The following is a 7,420-nucleotide window of genomic DNA, read 5'->3' as shown; positions in this document are numbered from 1 at the left end:
TCTAATCAAAAGGACACTTCAGCTAAGTCTAAACTGAGAGACATTCTACAATATTATTGGTCTGTACTCTTTAAAAATATCACGGTCATGGAAGTCCAGGAAATACTGAAGAACTATTTCAGGGTGGGAGACTAGAGAGATATGACAACTGGGTATAACACATGGAATGGATCATTTTGCTTTATAGCAAAAAGAATATACTGAGGCCAGGTGCAGTGGCTCACACCAGTAATCCCAACACTTTTGGGTGCTGAGGCAGGAAGATTGCCTGAGCCCAGGAGTATGAGACCAACCTGGACAACATAGTGAGACTCTATCTCTACAGAAAATTTAAAAATTAGCCAGGTGTGGTGAGGACATGCCCATAGTCCCAGCTCCTCCAGAGGTTGAGTCAGGAAGATTGCTTGAGCCCAGGACGTCAAGGCTGTAGTGAGCTATGATTATGCCACTATATTCCAGTCTGGGTGACAAATTGAAACCCTGTCTCAAAAAGAAAGAAAGAAAGAAAGAAAGAGAGAGAGAGAGAGAGAGAGGAGAAGAGAAAGGAAGGGAAGGGGAGTGGAGGGGAGGGGAGGGAAGGGGGAGGGAGGGGGAAGGGAGAGGGAGGGGGAGGGGAGGGGAGTGAAGGGGAGGGGAGGGAGGGAAAGGGAAGGGAGAGGGAGGGGGAGGGGAGGGGAGGGGAGGGAGAAAGAAAGAGGATATTATTTTGATGCTGGACAAACTTGAAGAGGGTCTCCAGACAAAGAGATATGGGAGTTGTCAAATAAGTTGTCTGAAGATAAAGTTTAAAAACCTGTTTTTCCATATTAAAAATTATGACACATTACAAAAAAGAATAAGTGTAATATATGTACATTAATGACATTTAAAAATAAAAATGAACATCTATAAATTTACCACTAAGTTTGAGAAATAGAGAATTTACCAATAGTGTTAAAGCTCCCAGTGTGTTCCTTTCCACCCTACACCATCCTGAATATATCTTATCATTTCCTTGCTTTTCTTTAAAGATGTACCATATATGTGTAAATTCCTGACTAATACTCCCTGATAAGGAAAGAAGTTTAGCTTTCTTCCTGTCTGTGCTCATTAGTTTTTTTTATTTTCACTTTTCTAAATCATCTGTTTTATCTTTTGTACACTTTCCTATCTGGTTGGTTTTATTTATTGATTTTTAGATACTCTTTATATACTATGGATATTATTTTTGTCTATTATATGTATGTTCCAAATATTGTCTTCTAGTCTGGTGCTTGTCTGTTAACTTCATAACTTTTTGTTTGTCTTTCATTGTATAGATGCTTTAAATATTTAAATATTGGGTCCAGTCTGTCAATAGTTTAATTTATGACCATTGGGCTTCTTACCTTATCCAGGAAAGCCTTTCTTATTTAAAGATATCCTCCTATTTTTTTTTTTTATACTTTGTTAGTTTTGATGTTTAGATCTTTAATCCATCAGTAATTTATTCTTTATTTATAATGTGAGGTAGGGCTCTAAATTAACATTTTTTTCATCTGTAGTAGGCAGAATAATGGCTCCACAGAGCTGTCCATGCCCTAAACCCAAGACCTGTGGATACGTTACCTTACACGCATAAGAGATTTTCCAGATATGGTTAGGATTGTAGAGGTGAGAAGATTACCCCAGATTGTCTCTGGGTGGGTTCAATCTAATCACATGAGTCCTTCAAAGTGAAGAAACTTTCGTAACTGTGGTTAGAGGGTGATGTGACTGCAAAAGAATGGTTAGAGACAAGTGATGTTACAGGATTTGGAGACCGAGGAGAAGGCCAAAAGCCAAAGAACAAGAGTGGCTTCTAGAAGCTAGAAAAGGCAAGGAACTAGATTCTCACCCAAATCCCAAAAGCAATGAAGCACTACTGACACCCTGATTTTAGTCCAGTGAGACCCATGTCAGATTTTTTACCTACTGAACAATAAGGAAACAAATTTATATTGTTTAAGCCATCAAGTTTTTGATAATTTAATAATGAGAAAACTAGTATATCTTCCTAACCAACATCTTTTAAAAAAAATCTATTCACTTCCTGCTAAATTAATATGTCTTCTTTACTGTGTGTGTAATTCCTATATAATGTTGGTTTCTGAAATCTGTCCTTATCTGTTTATCAGAAAGGATCTCTTTTCACCATTTATAACTATGTTTTAGTTACCATTACTTTATGTTTTTAAATGTCTTGACTCCTCCCTCTCCATTTAATCCCCGTCCTTACCTCTTTATTTAGAATCTCATGAATTTCTCCCGTTTCCTAACCCTCCTCCAGTTCATTTTCCACTCTGTTTCTAGGATGATGTAAAAACACAAGTATCATCAGATTTCTACCCTTTAAATCCTTCATGGCCATCCTTCAACTTCAACACAGAGTCCAGATTCCCCAGTATGGCAAATAAAAAGGATATTGGCAAATAAGACTGCCTATCTCACTAGCGTCATCTCCTGTCCCTCCCTAATACACACCATCTGCTCCAGACACAAAAGAGCTTGAAGCTCACAGAGTGCACCACACTTTCAATCCTTTGTATCTTTGGATATGCTGCTGCTCCTACCTAGAATATCCCCCATTTCTCCTTCAAGCCAATTAGCATTGTACATTTAAAAACTCAGATAAAGCATCAACTTCCTGCAGCAAACTATCCACATTGCTTGCTGTTAGATTGAGCTAGTGCCCTTCCTTTCTACTCCCATAGCAGCACAAATATACCTCTTCTAGCATCTACTTTTACATTTTTATTGCAATTATTGATTTACTTATCTTTCTTTCTTGCTCTCTCCCTAGATAGTGAATTCCTTAACGGCAGGAATTATTTTTCATTTCTATATCTGCAGTACCTAACAGAGTGCTAACAACCTCATGATAATACGAGTATGAAAAATAATGAACTAGGCCAGGCGCGGTGGCTCACACCTGTAATCCTAGCACTTTGGGAGGCCGAGGTGGGTGGATCACCTGAGGTCAGAAGTTCAAGACCAGCCTGGCCATCATGGTGAAACCCCATCTTTATTAAAAAAAAAAAAAAAAAAAGACAAATAATGAACTAAGTGGCAAATCTTATTAAAACCTGAACTAAGTGCTTTTCATAATTCACTAACTACTAAGTGCTGGCTCATAATTTTGTGTTCTCTGAAACCGTTTTTAACTAAACATAACATTGTCCAGCTTGTTCACTCATCTTATTCACAAGGCTTGGCTACAAGTGACTTTGGGATGCTTCCAAAGGAAGAAAGTTTCCTCTGTTGAACAAATTCAAAAGAATATGACTCAGGATCTAAAAGTAAACCCAGAAGAGAGGATTTAAAATATTTTGAGTAGGTATGGCATTGTTGGATTACTTTGATAGGAATAATCCTCACCAAAATGCCTGTAGGAAACGCCAGATGCAGTGAGATACCTCTCCCTCTGTGCTCCCATAGCAATGAACACAAAGAATTAGCCTCACACATATCATGTCACGTGGAAGCAAAGCATTTAAGAATCTTTTCCCAATTACCCGTGGTTCTCAGACAGGGAGATGATACAGTGTTCACCCTCAGAGGGATGTTTGGGGAAATTTTTGTCATAACAATGGGAGGAGGTGCCCCATAACGATAGTAGGTGGAGTCATTTGGGGTCTAGGAGCCAGAGATGCTAAATATCCTACAATGTGCAGGACAGTCCTACATGACCAAGAATTATCCTGTCCAAAATGCCCACAGTGACTCGATTAAGAAGCGGACACTTTATTTCTCATTCATTTCCCTTTGGCTAGGAAAAGCCCCATACTAAAAATCACTCTGAACTGAAACCTCAAAGGAATGTGGGCAGAACACCTCATCATACTTTGTAGGCTGTGTGGGCTTAAATAATCACTTTGTAATCACTTTTCTGGGTAACTTCCGTATTAGTCTCATATAATTAATAAAAGATGAATGGTAAAAGAATAAAGTCTTTAAATCCAGGCATTTATTTTTCCTTTTTTTTGGTTGGTCTAGGTAAGAGTAATTCTAATAGAAACAGCAAAGTTCATCTTCATTACTTTCTTCCATCAATCTGTCCATCTCTACGAGTCTCCTTTGTATTTTGGCATCTACTCCCAGGAGCCTCCTCAAATTAGCATCATCCTAGGATATAGATGTCCTAACTGGAGTATGGACACCTGATGTGTCATTCCTTCAGGGTCCAGGATCTTAATTGTTTGGCCTGATAACTCAGGTGACTCCAAGAATATTTCTACACTACCTGCCTTCCAGTTTTAACATTCTATGACTCAATACCATTAAAAGTCTACAAGAGTTTCACAAGTCCTTCCTAAACTTACTCCTAACTCTAGCTGTTAATGAGCATTTACAGTCTTTAAGGGAAGAGTGTCAGATGCCATGTTAGAGAGATCACAGCCGGGTGCAGTGACTCACACCTGTAATCCCAGCACTTTGGAAAGCTGAGGCGGGCAGATCACAAGGTCAAGAGTCCGAGACCAGTCTGACCAACATGGTGAAACCCCGTCTACGAAAAATACAAAAATTAGCCAGGTGCAGTGGCGTGTGCCTGTAATCCCAGCTATTCTGGAGGCTGAGTCGGGAGAATTGCTTGAACCCAGGAGGCAGAAGTTGCAGTGAGCCGAGATCATGCCAATGCACTCCAGCCTGGGCGACAGAGCAAGACTTTGTCTCAAAAAATAAAAAGAAGGGGCACAAAATCACTTCAGTCAAGTGTGAGATAGCTTTTGAGCTACTGGCTTTTGAGTTCCTCCAAACATGACTTTTAGGAAGCTAACTCTCCACCAGTCCCTAGATCCATTTCTAGTTTTAAAATATTGTTTGTCTGCCTGCTTCTGCTAGAATGTCAGCTTCATGAGAACAAGTACCTTGTTACCCTTATTTATACTACATCTCTACTGCCTAGAACTCGATCTCTTATATTCAGGTAGTCATTAAATATTTGTTGAATGAGCAAATGAATAAGTAACTTACTATACATAGAGATTTAATTATTTACCAATAAAAGAACAGAGTAGTATATTTTACAATAAAAAAAACTTTGTGTTGAGGGAAGGGAGATTGTATGATAGATTATGAACTCTGGACTGAATTGCAACGTCATGGGAGGGGCAAGGAGCAGGAACCCACATGCATAACATGAAATATAAAAACAGATATCACTAAATTATAAGGAACACATGAGCATGGTTCAAAGGTCAATTGAAATTCACTCATCCCTTATGTCAGAGCTATGTGAAGAATAACTGGTAGGCTTTTAGCCAAAATATGATCAATTCTAAAGTATTACCCTGAAAATAGTCCAAAGTCTCTTAGCATAAGCAAGAATCCTGTACACACTTAAAATCTTATTTTACAGGATCCTAACATGGGCATTAAGACCTAAGCAGGCTGGATGCAGGGCCTCATGTCTGTAATCCCAGGACTTTGGGAGGCTGAGGGGGGTGGATCACCTGAGGGCAGGGGATCAAGACCAGCCTGGACAACATGGTGAAACCCTGTCTCTACTAAAAATACAAAAAACAAAAAAGAAAACTCAAGCAAAATAACTCATAGGAGTAGCATTTGCTACCTTACCCATGGCATACAAAGGCATTACAACAGGCTCATTTACAGTCTTTGTGCTTAATAGGAACCAATAATTATTTTCATTTTATAAAAGGACAGATAAACATATAAGAATTATAAGTCAATTTTGAATATCATCTTAAATCAATATCACATCTGAAGTGAAATATCCATGAAACCAGACTATAGAGAGGGAATTTAAATAACATTGAAAGGTCAACTCAAATATTGATAGTACAATTTTTTTATTTTTTGAGACAGAATCTCACACTGTCACCCAGGCTGGAGTGCAGTGGCCTGATCTTGGCTTACTACAACCTCCGCCTCCCAGGTTCAAGCGATTCTCCTGCCACCACACCCGGCTAATTTTTTGTATTTTTAGTGGAGATGGGGTTTCACTAAGTTGGCCAGGCTGGTCTTGAACTCCTGACTTTGCGATCCACCCACCTCAGCCTCTCAACATGCTGGGATTATGATAGTACAACTTCAAGACTTCAAATATTTTCTGATTTTAAAATGTTAATGAGAAGTGTGGGAAAGACTTGAGAAAACAGCATGCGTTGTTTATTGCATAGGTCAACCAACTTTTAAAATGTTCAAAGTCCCACAGGGTGGCAAAAGAAATTCTGTTACCTATATCATTAATTCAGAATCACTATCACAGGAAGCATTTCAATTTGTGATTGCATTCACTAGCAAATAACAAGAAATATGACAGATCTTTTTCATGTAGCAAGAAGTCTGAAGATAGACCATGCTATCAGCTGGGAGCCTTCCATCTTTCTGTGCCTTTCTCTTTGTAGATGGTTTTTGCCCTCATGTTGTCATTTTGTGGTCACAAGATGGCTGCTCCACCTCCAGCACTGCATTTGAGTTCCAAGCAGGAAGAACATCAAAAGGGCACAAGGCAGTGAGCCAAGATCATGCTACTGCACTCCAGCCTAGGCGACAGAGTGAGACCCTGCCTCAAAAAGAAAAGAAAAGAAAAGAAAAAGGGCAGAAGGCATGTGCCAGCTAAAACGTGGAAAGAGATTTATCAAACATCTCCATTCAGTGAGGACGAGACCCTGGCAGTATGTTTACAAGGTCATATGTTTTTGTCAAATTTGCACAATTAAGCTATTTTAGCTGTAATCAATCAATATGACTTTTCTTTTCCATTTGAACTTCTCCACCCTCATAACACAAAGTGAGTGTTGTTGGAGTGGCATGGGTTTTTGGGTGATGAAGCTAAGGAGAAATTCAGTGGGATCTATTTAGGAGGTACATAGTCACTTTTGTGTATAGTTGAGTTAGTGCCAACCATGGAGGTATAGGAATCATTTTCAGTAAAACCCCTGCTGCCCATGGGCTAATTCACCCGGCACCATGATGTGAGGGTACAGGGCTCAACATAAAGCTCACTGTCAAGCCACTACACTAGGATATTGATGACAAACTGTTAAACAAGTGTCTTCAATTCAAGGAGGAGTTGTACTAGTCACTCACAAGAAAATCTAAAATGCTCTGAAGCCAGATACATGAAAGAATCGAAGTAAAAAGTTTCTGAAGTTTGACAATAACCCTAAAATTTTACATGACGCATCCAGGTTATGATGCTGAAAGAAATTTTCTAAATTATGATTTTTTTTTTTTAAGAGATGGGGTTTTTCCATGTTGGCCAGGCTGATCTCGAACTCCTGACCTGAGGTGATCCACCCGCCTCGGCCTCCCAAAGTGCTGGGATTACAGGCATGAGCCACTGTGCCCGGCCTTAAATTACCACTTAAAGAAAATATTTCCAACAAACTTGTTAGAGGAAAGCCTGGATTACCTTTCTATTCTATGTAAAATGTTCTTTTAAAATGTGAAACCT

This window comes from Sapajus apella, unplaced genomic scaffold, assembly GCF_009761245.1.
Source record: "Sapajus apella isolate SASKATOON/1434 unplaced genomic scaffold, GSC_monkey_1.0 scaffold28, whole genome shotgun sequence".
In the NCBI taxonomy this organism is placed as follows: domain Eukaryota; kingdom Metazoa; phylum Chordata; class Mammalia; order Primates; family Cebidae; genus Sapajus; species Sapajus apella.
The sequence above is the reverse complement of the archived record's forward strand: the minus strand, read 5'-3'. Positions refer to the sequence as shown.